Genomic DNA, 20429 nt, shown 5'->3' on the forward strand with positions numbered 1-20429 from the left:
AAAGAATTGTTTTCTTACTATTCTGAATATTAGATGTCTGAAACCAATGTTCAGATGCCATTTTGTGTAAAGATTCCAATGTTTGCAGAATTTTTTGCATTTATTTTTCTTGCAGATAAGTCCAATTTTTGTTTTCATTATTACATGCTAATCAACATTTTCATCTTTTGTTAAATGAACACTAGTCATATTGGTATAGGGATTTATTCTATTTCAGTATAACCTTATCATTCAGTATGGTCTTACTATGCATAAAAGGTACAACATCTGATAACTCTTTCCAAATAAGTTCAGATTCTGGAACACTCAGGCTTAAGACTTCAATTTACCTGTCTTCTTTTGTGTGCTGGTTCAAAACTCAACCTATATAGCATGTTAAGGGCAGAGAAAAACAAAAGAAGAAATATCTGAAACTCTGAGTTCAATTACAATAAAAATTTATAAGTAATATCCATATATAAATGTTGAATTCTAGCTTAATACAAATAAAACATTATGTATCTTCTATAGTTAAGACATGGAATTTTTTTTCGGAGGGGGCACACCTAGTGGCGCTCAGGGGTTACTTATGGCTATGCGCTCAGAAATTACTCCTGGCTTGGGGGACCATATGGAACGCCAGGGAATCAAACCATGGTCCATCCTAGGCTAGTACCAGCAAGGCAGATGCCTTACCCTCTGCACCACAGCTCCAGCCCATAGAAATGGAATATTTCATAATAATTTTATTGTAATACAAGTGAATTAAGAATCTTTTTTTTAATTTTTTGTCTTTACTTTTCTTTTCTCTTGTTCTTTTCTTTTGTTTGCTTTTCTTCTTTTTGTTGTTATTTTGGCCAGACCTGGCTGTGCTAAGTAAAGATCTCTTGACCTAACTTTAGAAATCACTAGTAGTAGACTCAATAGACTATATGGGATGCCAGGATCTAACAGATAAGTGCAACACAAGCACCCCACCTGTATCCTAAAACTCATGTCCAGAGTTTTTAGTGATTTTTTATAAACCAATACAACACTACAAAGGAGAGCAGAGGGAAGGAAGCTAAAATTACTCAATTATATTTTATGATATTATTTTGATTGAGTTTGGCCATATTGACATTTTTTCTGGGCTTATTCCTGGCTCTGCCCTCAGAAATCTCTCCCGGTAGTGCTAGGGAACATTAGGTGATTCATATCCTACCCACATCAGTCATGTACAAGCAAGAAGCATGCTTGCTGCACTCTTTACAACATCTATGATCTATCTATCTATCCATCTATCCATCTATCTATCTATCTATCTATCTATCTATCTATCTATCTATCTATCTATCTATCTATCTGTCTGTCTGTCTGTCTGTCTGTCTGTCTGTCTGTCTGTCTGTCTGTCTGTCTGTCTGTCTGTCATCTATCTATTATCTATCTATCTATCTAATATTTCTCTATCTATACATCTATTTATCTATCTATCTATTTTGGGGTTTTGGGTCACACCTGGCAGCAGTGCTCAGGGATTACTACTGGCTCTGCACTCAGAAATCACTCCTGGCTGGCTTGGGGTAACATATGGGATGCCGGAATTCAAACCACATTCAGTCCTGTGTTGGCTGCTTTCAAGGCAAACACCTAATTGCTGTACTGTCTCTTTGGCTCCCACCTCTGATCAATATCTTAATTGACTTTGTAGTTTCAGAGATGTTTGTATTTGTAGAAAATCATAGAACTTTAATAACAAGAATTAATTTCATCTAATAGAAAAATACATAAATCTACATTTATTTTATTTTTATTTAATATAATAATGAAAATTATTAAATTTAATTTCTTAAATGTTGTTTCTAAGTTCTCTGGCTTATGAATAATTTGTTTTAGTCTGTTACCAATAGAAAATATCAATCCTGCTCAGTATCAATGATCCATCATATTGTTTTACCTTATACACAAGAAATTTATGATTCAAATTTTCCTGTCCCTGGGAATTGTTTCTTATCAATTTGTTTATGATTTTATCTCTATATTTTGACAAAATTGCCTCCTTTTACATAAGTCTCTTCAAATTGCAAATGTTTAAATGCTCCATAATCAGTTCTGATTCTTTTCAGTGGTAAGATTATAATCTTCATAACAGTTTGTTACATGATGAAGAATGCAGAATCAAGTTTTTCTTTGCTTCATATTGAACATATAAAAATGGAAACAAGATGAATATAGGACATTGAGGCTTTCTTAACTAAACTCTACTGCAGGTCCTTCCCACCAGCTCTCCTGCAGTTATAATGCAGACACAATTCTTTTTGTGCTCCTTAAATTGCCAATACTTTTTGACTGTCTTTCTTTGACTGCCTTTGACAGAGTTGATAATCTGTGAGAGACGTTTCTGCAGCTGCAGTCTCATGGAGATTTCTCAAAATAATACCTTGATATTCAAGAAAGGCTTCTGTTTAGTTATGTGGTCCCCAAACATGCATTTCATTGTGTGTGAATGGAAGGAGCCATATACTTCACTGAATGTAATGATGAATTATAAACCACCTATGAACCAAACACCAGTGTGGAGATGAAAGGATGGGAAGTAAACACAAGTCAATGAGCAGGATTAAAATAGATTAACTGGTTTGTGTGTTTATTTTTAATATCATTCACATATATACATATAAGTTATATGTATATGTGTATAATTAAATTTTTTATTATGTGAGTTTATTTTGGGCTTGCTATTTAGAAGAGCATGAATGGTTTCTGCCATTAGTATAAGTGTTCTAATAAATCTTATATTGTGTTGTCCTAAAACTACTATATCTCACACTATCTAAAAGTGATTGTTTAATAAATGTGTTATGAATATTCTCAGTGTGTGAAATTTTTAATTGGTGGTATGTTGTTAAGTGAAAACTTTAAATAGAGTGATTTTTGAGATTGCTATAATAAAATTGACTACTACGGTATACTTTATGCATATATAGTACAAGTTTTTATGAATAATTGTGAAGATTTAAAATTTACAGGCAACCCCAAGCTTTATTTTGGTTATTAGTGTAGATAAAATTACAAAACTTTAAGTAAAAATAGGCAAGAATAAATTAAAATTCAGAGTAATCTTCCAGTACCTATAAAATCTTTATAAGAGGAACCATAGAAATAGCGCAATTAAGATGGAAGAAAAACTGACTTTGATGGAGATTGGGAGATATATATGTATTGAACAAATAATGCATGTGGGACATTCACATTTATTCATTCCTTTTTTCACAAATTTTATCTTTGTGTGTGACAAATTGCTATCAATTAATTTCCCAATAAATTATTTTTATTGAAAGGAACATATAAATTAAGTACCAACATTAAAATAGCATAATCAGCAGACTATTTAGTCTTCCAAAATATTTTTATTTGTATTTTAAAAAGTGAAGATAGTTTCAAATTTAAAAATTAATTGTGAAAAGATACTCTCAGTTATTGTGTTATTTATAGCACAGGCTGTGTTTTTTGCACTGACTGTATAGAAAGTGGAGGAACAGTAAATGCACCCCATATACACCACATCCCAGACCCTTTGGTCTGTACTGTGAATTGGGGGACAAAAAAAAAAAAAGAAAAAAATGAACTATACTATCCTGTCTAAATATTTAAAATAAGGGGCTGGAGCTATAGCACAATGTTAGGGCATTTTCCTTGCTCACAGCTGAACCAGGATGGACCTGCATTCAATCCTCAGCATCCCATCTGGTCCCCCAAGTCAGGAGCAATTTCTGGGAGCATAGCCAGGAGTAACCATTGAGCATACTGCCTGTCCAGAGACTATTCTATTGTTATTTTCTTGTTTGACTAACCATGCCTGGCTATGCTGAGGGTTCATTCCTATTTAAACCCAATGGTGTTCAGGGGAGTATACAGTGCTGGGTAATTAATTCAGTACAGTTTTGGTTAGGCAGGAATCCCTGGCCCCTAAACTATTTTCCTGGAGCCCTCAACACAATGTGTCAAATTATCTTTCCATATTTTCTATTAAACCTATATAGCTTTGCCTTAACTGCTTTTATGTTATATATAAATTGCAAAAATACACAACTATAACCCATTGGAAAATACAAACAAAAATGTGTACCATAAATCACTAAAATATGTATGCTTCTGTCTAGGCATATCTCTATATACATATATAAAGTATATATGTCCCTTTTATACATCTATATTTTATATGGATGGAGATGTGTATACATGAGAATGTATATAATTAAAAAATAAGTCACAACTCCAAAAGCAATAACTTGTCTTTTGGCCTGAACAATAAAATGGCATTTACATCTACAGACCTGAGATTTATACAGTAATTTCATTTCAGAAAAAGAACATTTCCTTTCTATTTGCATAGATAAATGGTATTTAGTGTTTTTAAAGAAAAATATAAACAATAGTGACTTCAAACTTTTACATACTAAAGCAGAGAAAAATTAAGACAGGGAGTACAACTTTAACAGTGATGTTAGAGCTTTTTGTCTTTTTTAAATAAATGAATGAATTTTACTAATAATGATCTTTATCAGCAGATAATGGGCCACTATTTTATGAAGTATAAAATTCTCAGAAACACAAATCTGTTTCAGAATGAAAGTGTCAACTAGAATAGAAAGCTCTTTTGTCCTGAATAAATACTTGTTTTTTTCCACAGCACTGATAAACTTGCAAGTAACAAAGTAAGTTTTAAAACACTCTTAAAACATTATTAATTTTTTCTTACCAATAGTAAGGAAAAGAAAACCTGGTGTATATTCTTTGCTTTTCTTTTGTTATTACTTTTAGGGATTTGGAGTTACATATCTAGCAATGCTCAGACTTTACTACGACATTTAAACTCAAAGATCAATCTTGGTGGACTTGGGAGACCATTTGGGGGACCATGGATCAAATAGCATTTGGCCATGTACAAAGCGAGTAATCTATCCACTGTACTATACTTAATTTTGCCTTCTTACTTGAAGCCATAAAAGTGAGTGTTAGATTATGCAGTTCATTAGGTTATGGTATCTGATATTAATCTCCTAATCACTCAAATAAAACCTCTTCAAATAAATGTTTGTGCAAGTATTTTATTTTAACTTCACTGCACTTATTGAAACATAAAAATTAGTAAATCCTACTTCGTGTCATGCAAAATTCATGAACAGAATAAAGAGATAGTCTACTATTCTGAATCAGTTGTTGTAAGAATAGATCTATTGCTTGGCCAACTCCTGAGGTAATAGTAATTTCTACTTATCACATTGCATTATTATTACATAAATTTCACACAATGTTATGGGGAGTTCATAAATACATTGTAGTGTGTTTATAAAACTCAAGGGAACTTATCTGCATATATTATATCAAATCTTTAACTCAACACAGATTTAGGATAAATCTTGCTGACTGAATATCTCATAGAATTTTTTTAATTTTAAATATTGCTTCTAAACCATCTTGTGAACCTGATTCTGGCTAATACTTACAAAGATTTATTTTGTTGTTGTTTATTGCTGCTTTTCCAGTGAAGGAAAATCATCGATAATCCTGTAGTTATCAAATTATGTTTCTCATTAAATTTACATCTTATGTTGCACAAGAAGTCTACTGGCCCTGCATTAGAAGGTGAGAAATTACTTATGAATCAATACTATTATCTGCCAGCGTGTTTTTAAAGCATCCCTTCCATTTTATCCCTTGATGATCTCTTTACTAAACTTTCCATGTATTTAACTAATATATAGGACACAAAATTTTTATGAAGTACATTTGTAGACAATGAAATTGACTATAAATTACATTATCTCTTTTATAGATGTCTAGTATAATTTTTAGTATTTAATACTGGCATAAATTCATGCATAATAGTTTCTTTTTTATATATATTTTATTTAAACACATTGATTACATACATGATTGTGTTTCATTTCAGCCATATAAAGAACACCACCATAACCAGTGCAACATTCCCATCATCAATGTCCCAAATCTCCCTCCTCCTCACCTAACTCCAGCCTGTACTATAGACAGGCTTTCTATTTTCCTCATACATTCTCATTATTATGATAGTTGAAAATGTACTTATTTCTCTAACTAAACTCATCACTCTTTGTGGTGAGCTTCAGAAAGTGAGCTGTAACTTCCAGCCCATCTCTCTTTTGTGTCTGAAAATTATTATTGCAAGAATGCCTTTCTTTTTTTTAACACTCATAGATGAGTGAGACCATTCTGTGTTTTTCTCTCTATCTCTTATTTTACTCAGCATAATAGATTCCATGTACATCCATGTATAAGTAAATTTCATGACTTCATCTCTCCTGACAGCTGCATAATATTCCATTGTGTATATGTACCACAGTTTCTTTAGCCATTCATCTGTTGAAGAGTATCTTGGTTGTTTCCAGAGTCTTTCTATGGTAAATAGTGCTGCAATAAATATAGGTGTAAGGAAGGGATTTTTGTATTGTATTTTTGTGTTCCTAGGCTATATTCCTAGGAGTGTTATAGCTGGATCGTATGGGAGCTCGATTTCCAGTTTTTGGAGGAATCTTCATATCGCTATTCATAAAGGTTGAACTAGATGGCATTTCCACCAGCAGTGGATAAGAGTTCTTTTCTCTCCACATCCCCGCCAACACTGTTTGTTCTCATTCTTTGTGATGTGTGCCAATCTCTGTAGTGTGAGGTGGTACCTCATAGTTGTTTTAATTTGCATCTCCCTGATGATTAGTGATATGGAGCATTTTTTCTTGTGTCTTTTGGCCATTTGTATTTCTTCTTTGTCAAAGTGTCTGTCCATTTCTTCTCCCCATTTTTTTTTGATTGGAATAGATTTTTTTTCTTGTAAATTTCTGTCAGTGCCCTGTATATTTTGGATATTAGCCCCTTATCTGATGGGTATTGGGTGAATAGTTTCTCCACTCAGTGGGTGGCTCTTGTATCCTGGGTGCTATTTCCTTTGAGGTGCAGAAGCTTCTCAGTTTAATATATTCCCATCTGTTAATCTCTGCTTTCACTTGCTTGGACAGTGAAGTTTCCTCATTGAATATGCCTGTAGTCTCAATGGCCTGGAGTTTTTGCCTACATGTTGTTCTATATATTGTATGGTTTCAGGTCTAATATTGAGGTCTTTAGTTCATTTGGATTTTACCTTCGTACATGATGTTAGCTGGGGGATAAGTTCAATTTTTAGCAAGTGGCTAGTCAGTTGTGCCAACACCACTTGTTGAAGAGGCTTTCTTTGCTCCCTTTAGAATTTCTTGTTCTTTTATTAAAAATTAGGTGATTGTATGTCTGGGGAACATTCTCTGAGTACTCAAGCCTATTCCACTGATCTGAGGGCCTGTCTTTATTCCAATACCATGCTGTTTTGATAACTATTGCTTTGTATTAAAGTTTAATGTTGGGGAAATAATTCTCTCATATTCCCTTTTCTAATGATTGCTTTAGCTCTTCTAGGTGTTTATTTTTCCAAATGAATTCTAAAAGCGCCTGATGCACTTCCTGAAGTATGTCATGGGTATTTTAGAAGACTCTCATTAAATCTGTACAACGCTTTTGGGAGTATTGCCATTTTAATGATGTTAATCCTGCCAATCCATGAGCAGAGTATGTGCTTCCATTTCTGCGTGTCCTCACTTATTTCTTGGAGTAGAGTTTTACAGTTTTCTTTGTATAGGTCCTTCACATTTTTCATCAAGTTGATTCCAAGATATTTGAGTTTATGTGGCACTATTGTGAATGGGATTGTTTTCTTAATGTCCATTTCTTCCTTATTACTATTGGTGTATAGAAAGGTCACTGATTTTTGTGTGTTAATTTTTTAGCCTGCCACCTTGCTATATAAGTCCATTGTTTCTAGAAGCTTTTTGGTAGAGTCTTTAGGGTTTTCTAAACCCTAAAGTATAGTGTCATCTGCAAACAATGAGAGCTTGACTTCTTCCTTTCCTATCTGGATTCCCCTGATATCTTTTTCTTGCCTAATTGCTATAGCAAGTAATACCAGTGCTATGTTGAATAGGAGTGGTGACAGAGGACAGCCTTGTCTTGTGCCCGAATTTATAGGGAAGGCTTTAATTTTTCTTTACTGAAGATAATATTTGCCACTGGCTTGTGGTAGACCACCTTAACTATATTGAGAAAGGTTTCTTTCATTCCCATCTTGCTGAGAGTTTTGATCAAGAATGGGTGTTGGACCTTATCAAATGCTTTCTCTGCATCTATTGATATGATCATGTGATTTTTTTTCTTGTTGTTGATGTTGTGTATTATGTTGATATATTTACGAATGTTAAATCATCCTTGCATTTCTGGGATGAAACCCACTTGATCATAGTGGATGATCTTAATGAGACATTGAATCCATTTGCCAGGATTTTGTTGAGGATCTTTGCATCTACATTCATCAGTGATATTGGTCTGTAATTTTCTTTTTTCATAGTATCTCTGTCTGATTTAGGTATGAAGGTGATGTTGGTTTCATAAAAGCTATTTGGAAGTGTTCCTGTTTTTTCGATTTCATGAAAGAGTCTTGGTAGGATTGGTAGTAGTTCCTCTTCAAAGGTTTGAAAGAATTCATTAGTGAACCCATCTGGGTCTAGGCTTTTGTTTTTGGGCAGACATTTGATTACTGTCTTAATTTCTATAATAGTGATGGGGGTGTTTGGATACATGTATAAGAGTTTCAAAGCACTGTCATATACCTAATAATATTTATTGAGAGTTTCAGATATTGTATACCAGGTAGGATATTTGCCTTATATATGACTGACCTAGATTAATTGCGACACCCCTATGGTCACTCAAATAATATCAGGAATAATTCCTGAGAGCAAAGCCAAAAATAACCCAGAATATCAGTGGTTTAAAACCCAAACAAGAAAAAAAATATTGAGTAGTTGGAAAATATAAATTTATTTTTATTTATGGCTTTTCTGATCAATATAAAAAAAACTATATAGGTTTCATAATTGTATGTCTCAGTTCATTCAGAGAATAAGACAATATTGTACTTGAATCTTACTGAATTCTAAAAAGCTTGCCAGAAACTGAAAATTGATTCATGGGGTATAAATAAGAATTATGAAATTTATCAAATATCAGGATCTTCTCATTGAATATTGAACATAATTAAAAATACTCAGCTAAGCACACAGATGTAGATTTGAGGTAAGATCTTAAATTAAATTATTAGCACCACACACCTCTGTATCCTAATCCTACTAGAAGTAAATCACTAAATAAATATAATAATTATGTATATCATACAAAATAGATGCTATTTGGTATATGGAATTTAATGTATTATTATCTATTTATATAATATTTTATAATGCATACAATTATATATAATACTTGAGATACAGTTTAATGTATCAGAATACTTATATAGTATTTTACATATATAGAAATATATTTAACTATTATCTAAAGTATCAAGAATGAAACTAAAGTAATATAGCACAATTTTGCATGACATATTTAGCACTGTCTGGTACCTCTAGGAGACAAATTCCCAATAATATCTCGAATATTGAACCTCAAGTAATGATAAATAAACACAAGGACTGAAGAGATGGATGTGTGTGCAAAGTATTTTCCTTGAATTGTCTGATCTGACTTCAAACCTCAGCACCTCATTTTTTTCCTTAGTCTTATAAGTAGTGATCATTGAGCACATATATATGAATAACTTCTTAACATTGTCAGAATGTCCTTCTAACCAAAATATATAAAAGTTCATAAAAATATAAGTAATTTGAGAAAATTATATTAATATTTTCATAAGTATTATCAAAACAACTGTCACAGGGTGATTGTGTAGGTTTGTGTGATGAAACCAGAGAGTAGCTTGAAAGGCTAAATTAAAAAATATAAAAATATACCCTAGCGGGCCGGAGAAGCGGTCAATCCAGGAACAAAAGTTGTTTGAACCTCGGCATCCATATGGTTCCCTGTGCCTGCCAGGAGTGATTTCTGAGCACAGAACCAGGAGTAATCCCCGAGTGCCACCGGGTGTGGTCCAGAAACCAAATATATATATCCTAGGTGTGTGTTAAATCAAAGAGACCTTGTCACTAAAATATTTACTTTTTCCTAAATCTACACCTCTAAATATTTGAAAGAGGTCACAGAAAATAATTATATAATTATGAAGACAATGGATTCATTAATAATTAATAGTTATTTTTGTCCAGTATTTAATTATTTTAACTTATTCACAGTTTTTTCTCTCTTATATTTTTCTTGCTGAGTCCAGCAAGGAATTCATCAATTTTATTGAAGCTTTAAATGAATCAGCTCTTGGTTTCATTGATCTTCTGAATCTTCTTTGTGACTTTTATTTCACTTATCTTTTCTTTAGTATTGATTACCTTCTTCCTTTTGTTAACAGTTAGTCCTGTTCTTTTTCTAATTCATTCATGTGTAATGTCAGAAGGCTCACGTCAGATCTTTATTGTTTATTTATATGGAATTGCAGTATGATCAGCTCATGTCTTAATGAAAGTGACTTTTTTTTTTGCATTCCCTGAGATTTATATTTTTGCATGATTTTTAAATTTTTAATGTAATTCTTAAAGTATCTTCATTGACTTATTATTGACCTACAAGGTATCAAAACATATTGTTCAGTCTCCATATTTCTTATTTTATATTTTAATATTGTTGCTAATATTTGTATTTATTATTATCACTTTATGTCATGCTTGTTATCATTTCAACCTACAGATTTTTTTTTTTTGGTTTTTGGCCACACCTGGTGACGCTCAGGGGTTACTCCTGGTAATGTGCTCAGAATTTGCTCCATATGGAACGCCAGGGAATTGGACTAGAGTCTGTCCTAGGTCAGTCGCAGGCAAGGCAAATGCCTTACCACTGTGCCACTGCTCCAGCCCCAATTTACAGATATTAATTAATAATTATCATGTATCACACTAAAAGATCTATTGCTGAGAATGCTTCATGTTTGTTTGAAAGGATATATTCTTTTGATTTGCTATGGAAATTCAACACATTTCTCAACAAACTGATGACCGACAGTCGACAGTCATTGCATCATTTGTGTAAAAATTTGAGTAAAATGACTAGCTTTCTCAATATATTAAGTTTGCATAACCAACTTTGTGATGTTAACCATTTCTAACAAGATTGTCAAATTGGTTATACATGAATAAAATAATGGATAACTGTCATTTAATCTAGGTTTGCTTGACAATTTTTATTTTTTGTGGTGTTTTCTCTGTTGAATTGTTCATAATTCTTCATTGCTATCAAATATTTATGTTTTTAAAGGATGTCATAAAGTCCATATATTGAATGGTACAATTTACTTCTTTAATAGCATCACCTAGCTTGCTAAGTTTTCTGCTGGTTTAGTCAGAATTGCAATCATGACTAACTTAAAGGTGTACACAATTTCTCTGAGTTTTGTTTGGTTCTCATTCTTGACATCTTTTTAAATAAAATAGTTGTTAATAGACATGTATATGTATGGCTTAGAGATTTTCTAAACAAAGCATCATAAATGAGACAATTAAAATCTAAAATTTTAAACCATTTATATCTAGAAATAAGATAATTGTTATATAGAGACACTGTGGGTTTTTATTAGGATTTAGATAACTAGCATTTTAATTAGACACATATAAAATTGAAGTTAATAATGAGTACAAAGAATATTCATTCTTAGATAAAATAAATTTAATCTCAAGTCTAAAAATAGAAGTGCAGGTAGATGTTTTTCCTTTTTTTCTTTATTTTTTTAAATTTTACGAGACCTTCCAAACTGTATTATGGACACATTCCTGAATCTGTACTCAAAAACCAATCCTAATGGTGCTTGGTGACACTAAAGTGGTATTTCAGGTTGAATCCAGATTGGCTGTACAAAAGACTAGTCCTGGTGGTAGAATTTTTGAATCAAAACTATTACTGGATGATGCCTCTACTTTAATATGACTGTCTTATAGAGATGAGAGTCAGGAGGGTCAGTCCAGTATGGGAAGCTTGCCACAAAGAGGTGTGAGTGCAGTTAGAGTAGAGAAGGGTCAACTATTTCAATGAGAGTTGGAATTGATCACTCTCAACAAAACTACCATATTTTCCAGCATATTAGAAGACTGGGCGTATAAAACGACCCCCTAATTTTGCAGTTAAAACATAGGTTTAGGCCTATATTAGCTGTATCAGACAGACAGTTCCTGTGCTGCAAGTGTATGTACCACAGTGAGCCAATCACAACAAGCCAAGGTTCAAAAGTTAGACTGTAATAGACTTCCTCTTTGAATCTGGCCAATCTGAGCAGGCTTTTTACAGTGTAGATTCGGGTCCAAAACATTGCCTAATTTGCATGCATAAAAAGCCTGCTTGCATTGGCTGAGTTAGAGAGGCGGTCCGAGCAGCCTTGCAGTGATTGGTCCCTTATCATAGGCACCTTTTCTGGCAATTCCCTGGTAGCGTCAGTTAATCTCCCCCACTATATGAACCAAACAACACCCCATCCTCGGACCCTAGCACTGAACCACCAACACGGTTAGCTGGGTTTTGCCAGAAGTGGCCCCCAGATCACCTGAGTACTGTTTGGGAGCCCCCAAGAAAGAGATTCGGAAACTCTGTGGCCTGATTTTTTGTTTGTTTGTTTCATTTAAGCAGCATATTGAAACATTTTTCGGGATATACTCGGTGTATAAGACGACCCCCGATTTTCGGTTCACTATTTTTTGGTTCAAAAGTCATCTTATATGCCGGAAAATATGGTATGTGCTCAGGGCCAAAGTGGTGGCGCAGGTGGTAGGGCATCTGCCTTGCATGTGCTAATCTAGGACAGACCTCAGTTCGATCCCCTGGTGTCCTATATGGGCACCCAAGCCAGGAGCATAGCCAGGATTAACCCCTGAGCATCAATGGGTGTGTCCCCACAAAACAAAAGAACTAGGTGCTGAAAGGGGAAAAAGGTGACATGCATGGTACTCAATGAGAGAGAGAAAATAAAAGAGAAAGAGAGATAAAAGCAAAATATTTCCTAGAGACAGGTGTGGGGTGATAGATAGGAGAGGAACAGGGAACTTTGATGGTGGGAAAAGTACACAGTTGAGAGTGTGTACGTTTTATGACTAAAACTCAAGTTTGTACTATTTTGTAAACTTGATGCTTAAATAAATTATTTTTAAAAATGAACATTACTAGATCATCTGCCTGCACTAGTATTTTAGACAAAAACCATTAAATATTACAGTTATTAGTTATGTCCTACTGCATAACATTAAAAAGCAAAGAAAATATCACTTCTCGGTCTTTTGGCTAAGATCAAGTGTAAAAAGCAAAAAAAAATAAAATATTGTCAGACAAAAACAAATAAGAGAAAAAAGAATTAGCAGAAACATTTATTAAAAGTGCAAATATTACTTGCCAATTGCATAGAGATGATACATAGAAAAACTTTAATGAATCATAGGAATCAATAAATAATTAAAGATCAGAACAATGGATTTGTCAAATGTCTGGGTTGCTATAATTTTTCTAGTAGTAAAACATTTTAAAGCAAGGTAAAGTTATCTGCTGCTAGTTTCCTGAATGGGTAAAGTATACTACACATGACAATTATAAAGAACAGTTTAAAATGATACAATTGGACTTAACATCTTTATACACCATTTTCTGTAGAAAAGATTGATTTTAATTAAAGTATAACTACTTAGTTTTGCAAATTAATTTCCCTAAATTATGACAAAACTAAAATACTGCATGGTGCTGGAGTGATAAAGTATAGCAGATAGGCATTTGCCTTAATTGTGTTTGAACTGCATTCAACCCATGACATATCATACTTTTCCCTGAGTCCAATAGAGGTTCTATCTGAGCACAAATCAATGAATAAAACAAGAACAAAGGCATGTTAGCCCAAAACAAACAAATAAAATTAAGAATTAAAAATACTATGATTGGGGCTGGAGTGATAGTACAGAGGTAGGCCATTTGCCTTGCTTGTAGTTTACTTGAGATGAACTTGGGTTCAATCTCTGGCTTCAAATGTGGTCCCCTGAGACTTCCAGGGGTGATTTCTGAGCTCAGAGCCTGGAGTAATCCCTGTGTGCAGTCAGATTCGGCCAAAAACCTAAGGTAACTAATTAATTAAAAATACTATTTTTCAGTTAGAAATCAAATTTTGAATTAATCTTGATAAAGCTATATGTGTATAGACAACACAAGTTAAGAAACGGCATAAAAATAGAAAAATAACAAAACAATTTTTTAGAATTAATAAATAAGAGTTAAACAAAAGCAAGAGGATGCATTTATGTTTAGATAATTAATAAAAATGATTAGCAAAATCTGTGCTTGATTTACCAGCACATTTAGAAATATAGGAAGGATACAGAGATTAGCAAATTAGCCATTAAGCTATAGAAGATCAATAGACTTGATACACTAATTAAAAGAAGGCATTGACATATTGATGTTGGCAGTGATTCCAAGGCATCTTTAAATAGCTAAGGGTAGCTTCTTGGGTTCCTCTGACTCATTTATAAATCAGAGGTGTAATCCAGTGCAAGCAATGAAGTCCTATTCATCTATTTTTGGACATCCCTGCAGTTTTTATGATAGAAGTTGAATCCTATATATTCAAGGTATAGACACTAGATTGTTGAGCTATTTTTCCAACACTATAACATGTGACTTAAAAATAATAGTCCTTCGTCTCTCAAACCAATGGCGAGAGCCTCTAAAAGAATTCTGCTTATTCCCGGCGTATTAGACTTTTACCCCAGTTTATTATTTTTCTCCTCTTCAAACAAAACCACATAACTTGAACTAGCTAGTCCTGCCCCCCAATTAGAGGGGGAAATAAAGGAGGCATCAGGACCAAACAGGTGTAAGACTACGAAGTAATAGCATAGGTACAGAGGGGACCACATATTCTAGCAGCCCTGGGGGTGAGGGAAGAGGATATTGGAGGTAGGACAAAAACAGAGGAGTAGGGAAGACAAACCGGTGATGGGAATCCCCCCTGATTTTATGTAAATATGTACCTAAAATATTATTGTCAACAATATGTAAGCCACTATGATCAAAATAAAAATTATGTTTAAAAAATAATAGTAATTACAATGAATACTAATTATAATAATGTAATTTTAAAAACAAACACCAAAGTCCCACAGTTGTAGTGCAGTGAGTACAGCATGGGCCTTTCATGTGTTTGGGTTTGTTCCCTGGCAAATCATGTGGTCTCCCAAGCTGAGCTAGGAGTAATTCCTGAGCTCTGTGTCAGAAGTAATTCCTAGCATCAAGTATTCTGTGTCCACAAAAATAAATAGAACCTTACAACTTGAATCGTTTTGTTTTAACCCATATTTGTAAGTCTTCCAACAAATTGAGAAAGAAAAAATAAAGTGGATGGGACCCAGGGGCCAAGTAGTCTCAGGAGCATTGAATGTAAAAAAAATAAATAAATAAAGGTCAGATCTAAGTACCCAAGGCATAGTCAACAACAATAGAATAAAGAGACCCAACTATAACAACTAAACACAAAAACAACCTTTAACACTAGTAGTTTAGGGAGCAAAGGGTGGAGGTATGAGATGTACTCTGGGAACTATGGTGGAGGGAGGTCAACACTGGTAATGGGAATGGCCCTAATTCACTGTAACAATATATACTTGAAATACAACTGTGAACGACTTGTAATTCAAAAAAAAGTCTGCCCCAAACCATCTAGGAGTTTAAGTCAGGCATAAGCCCTGAGCACAGCTTATAGTAGACCACCCCCCAAAACGAAAATACATAAAAACTAATAGATTCAAAAGTAAATTATGCTTGTGCTCATTAAAATTATATTTAAAGGAAGCTTTGCCATTGTCATATAAATAAATCAAATACAAATCTAGCAAAAAAGATTCAAGAGTAAATTTTTTCATTAAAATTATACTTAAAGGAAGGTTTAACATTGCAATTTAGGAAGATAGAATAAAAATTTAAGTATATATGACATACTTATATTTGCATATATATTTCATATTTGTAGTGATTACATACTGGCCAATCAGGAAGTACTATTTTTATTAATATAAATTAAACTTGAAATTTACACACAAACAACATAAGAGGCATTCTGAATAAACCCATCTGAGGGTATCCACCTTTGTTTCTTCCATTTTCTGCTGGGTTATCACCTCAATTCACACAAATTCTTCCAATCAGAGACGGGGGCATATGCATGTGTCATATAAGAAATTGCTACAATATTGTCTCTTTTGAAGTATGCTGACCCAAATCTAAAGTTGGAAATGCATATTTTCTGTCACACTTTATCTTTTTTGGCCTTGTCACTAAAGTTTCAATGCACTAAGAAGATAGCAGAAAGTTTTTTTTTTCCTTTAACCTCATTTTCACTCTTTCACAGTCTAAATATGCCTATGTAACTACATTGGCTATGGCTGGCATTTTAAAATTCCATCAAATCTTCACAGTATAAAGGATCTTTCACAGTTTAAGAAAACACACACACAGGGTAGATTTGTTTATGACCAATTAGCAAGCTTAGATATCTCACAAAACAGATTTCTTCAAGGTACTGCACATCTAGTTAAGATTCATTCACAGTACCAAGGAAATGACAGACTGTGTAGTTGTCTTTTTTTCCCTCTGTATGTACATATACATTTAAAATATGGTCGAGAACTATCTTCCAATAAATTTTAAATTATATTTTAGCAATATTTCAGTAAAGCTTGTGACTGAAAAAAACCAACTTGAAATACTTAATGACTCAGCATATGTCAATTTCTAATTTGATAGACTCCTAATGAGACAGAAGTAGATATTTGTTATAAAAATTTTAATGCAACATTGAGCTATTGCAACACTAATGAGTTTTATTGGTATGGATTTTACTGATAAGTAAAAATGCTTTATTATCATCCTTCTTTCATTCTTTCGTTTATTCCCTTCTTTCTTTACTCCTTTCCTTCTTTCTTCCCTCCTTATTTTCTTTTCTCCTTCCTTCCTTCCTTCCTTCTTTCCTTTTCTCCTTCCTTTTCTTTCTTCTTCCTTCCTTCCTTCCTTCCTTCCTTTCTTCTTTTCTTTTTCTTTCTTTTTCTTTCTTTCTTTCTTTCTTTCTTTCTTTCTTTCTTTCTTTCTTTCTTTCTTTCTTTCTTTCTTTCTTTCTTTCTTTCTTTCTTTCTTTCTTTCTTTCTTTCTTTCTTTCTTTCTTTCTTTCTTTCTTTCTTCCTTCCTTCCTTCCTTCCTTCCTTCCTTCCTTCCTTCCTTCCTTCCTTCCTTCCTTCCTTCCTTTCTTTCTTTCTTTCTTTCTTTCTTTCTTTCTTTCTTTCTTTCTTTCTTTCTTTCTTTCTTTCTTTCTTTCTTTCTTATTTCTTTCTTTTCTATAGGGGTTTTTTGTTAGTCAAAAGGGCACAGTAGAAACGGTGTTAGAGTGGCAAATATTGTTGGCATAGGCCCACCAAAATATGGGGGTCATAGAAAGGAATAGTCTTGGTCTAAATACAAGGAGACCACTACCCCTGAATTCCTGGCATAAGACCTATTCTAGGCTCCAGGCAAACTAGTTTATTCAATCCAAGTCATTGTCTGTAGTGCCAATACAGTTTTATTTTTCACGCAGTCCTATTATTGGCATAAGGTTTCTGTATTAAAGATCGTGGAATCTGCACATGCTACATTGAAGTCAGGTTGGTGTGGAGTATCCTCTGGTTTCACCTCACAATTAAGGGGCAATACAGCAAGCCCTGTTCAGTAAGCAGGTCATTGTTCTTGTTAAGTCTTCTCAGTATTAAGGGAAGTCTCTTTTGAGTAGATCGATGTCCGAGCAGCTGTAGGGTCTTCCCTGGTAGAGGATTGCCTCCAGGTGAAGTTATAAACAACCGTGCATGTTTTGTAGATGTGCCTGTGCCAGGTCTTTATGTCAATGTTCAGGGTGTAAGGTCCCATTTCACTACAAGATTTGTGTGTTCCCATCTCTATTAGATAAGAACTTATTGGCATGTATAGTATTTTCCCGTTTTAGTGTGCCTAAGCAAACAAGAAACAAAGCTACATGTTATCTGAGTATATGGGGGCGTAAGAACACGTCGAACAATACCCATGACTGGGTTAAAACATAAGCATTAAACTGAGGAATTTTTTCACACCAACTTCTATATTGATCAGTTCAGAAAGAGAAGATAAAAAAGGGGGGGATCGTCACTGTATAAGAAAATATTCAGCAAAAGTTATAGCCGTCAACAAAAACACCCATAAAATGTTGAAAAGACATACGTGTCCTTTGTATGCCTTTTGGAATAGTTGGGTGGGTGTTAACTCCAGGACACCACTTTCGTCACAGACTTGGGACTCTACAGTACTTAAGTTAGAAGGGTATATGAGGAGTAATAATGATAGTGGTTAAGAAAGTTAAAAAGAAAAATGATCTTTTGTAGGGGTGTGCAAAAAGGGCAGAGTATAAAATGAATATTCTGCATACATAAAAACATAATTCAATGATAGTGAGTACTATTAATGTATCTTGTGCGCCCCAGCGCCATTTTGAAAATATAGACTGGAAAAAGATTACCAGTGACTGCGTCAAGAAGCTGGGAGGCCAGAAGTTCGGAGCCCCACCCAGACCCTCCCTAAGGAGCTGAATGGATAATGGGGGAAAGCCTAACAAGTTTAATTTTAACAAACTTTCTTTGTTCTAAGAATGTGAGTCAAAAGTTACATAAGCTATACATCTTATGTATTAGTATTGCTTTTATTTATTTTTTTTGTACTAACCAGCATTTTGGGACACACCTAGAGGTGCTCATGACATATTACTGGCTCTGTGCTCAGAAATCACCACAGGTGATTCTCAGGTTGCATATGAAGTGTCAGAGATTATTCTGAGGTTAACTTCATGAAAGTTACCAAAGTAGCATTTCAAAGTCAATTTTATGGATATTTTGTTTCTATGTATTTTTGTCAATGAGACTGCATAATCTGAAAAGATGCTGTTTTGAATATAAGTAGTAACATGAAGTAAATGCATGGGCATCACCTGCCACTTAAGTCGTTGGGTCCTCCTCATGTAAATTGTTACAATCTATAGTGATATTTTGGGTATTTTCACTTGAATTATAGTTTAACAAAATCTAAATATAATATCACAGAAAATTTATAAAGTGAGTGGAGAAAAACAGCACTAATACAATTTGTTATTATGTATCAGGAACTAATTGACATATTACACAGATTAATTTATACAATCCTAAAACTTGTTTGACATTTTACAACAAATTATATTTTAACTATAGAGACTATAAATACAAGCTAATACTGGGAATCAGTCACTAGGTTTAAAATAAAATGTGTAACCATTTACTTTAAATGTTTTCATCTGATTTTAGGTCACACTAATGTTGCTCAAGGGCTACTACCTGTTCTGTGCTCAGGAATTATTTGTTGAAAAATTAAATTTAAAAAGTAATTATATAAAATAGAAAAGTGAGTTAAACTTACAATTAATTAATATTACTGGAAATGCAACAATATTATTTATTTAATAACCAAGCTTAAAGATATAAAACTATGTAAACATGCAGGGAAAATAAACATAATTATAATTTAAAGATGGATTTTATAATAAGTAACTTTCAATAGGAAAATTATGAATGTTCTAAAAATCAACTATGTTGCACTTGTCAATTTGATGAAGTAGAATAAGCCTCCCTCTTGCAAGAAAAAGGAACAAGGTTCTATGTGAAGGAATATATCATGAAATAAAAAAAAATGTATACATATGGGCCAGTGTGATAGTATAGCAGGTAGGTTATTTGCTTTGCATGTGGCTACCTGTATTGATCCTCCACAGCATATATGGTCTCTGAGCCCTGCAGGAATGGTTCCTGAATTTTGAGGTAAGAACTAACTAATTAATTAACTAACTAACTAACTAACTAACCCCTGAGCACCACAGAATATGGCCCCTACCAAGGTAAAAATAAATAAATAAATAAATAAATAGAAAGAAAAGAAAAATTTTACATATATTACAAAGTAATTACTAGAAGTTAAATAAGCTAGACTTGGGGTGGTGTGGCATTAGTACAAAAGATTGGACAATTGCCTTTCATGCAATTGACCCAGTTTCAATTACCAGGCAACGTATATAATCCCTTAAGCACTTCGAGGAGTAAACCCTGAGCACGTAGCCAGGAGTAAGCCCTGCATTCTGCCAGGTAAAACACAAAACAAACAAACAATAAAATTAGAAAAGCAAGGAGTGCTGAGTTAGTAGCATGCTTGGCATGATGGAGAGTAGACTTCAATACCATATATTTCTATAAACACAGGGAGTACTGACCACTCCAATCACATCACCAGGAGGAGACATTGAGCACTTCTATGTGTAGGATAACAACCTCTGTCCTCCAAAGTCATTAAAGAATCACACCAAATAGTAAGAATTAATG

At 33.6% G+C, this 20429-nt stretch overlaps 1 pseudogene; it reads left to right on the forward strand.

Moving 5' to 3' along the window:
- Window positions 1–3442: 3442 nt before the first annotated feature.
- LOC126026423 (uncharacterized) lies at window positions 3443–3565 on the forward strand (annotated as a pseudogene).
- Window positions 3566–20429: the final 16864 nt, after the last annotated feature.

This window comes from Suncus etruscus, chromosome 13 (genome assembly GCF_024139225.1).
Source record: "Suncus etruscus isolate mSunEtr1 chromosome 13, mSunEtr1.pri.cur, whole genome shotgun sequence".
Lineage (NCBI taxonomy): Eukaryota > Metazoa > Chordata > Mammalia > Eulipotyphla > Soricidae > Suncus > Suncus etruscus.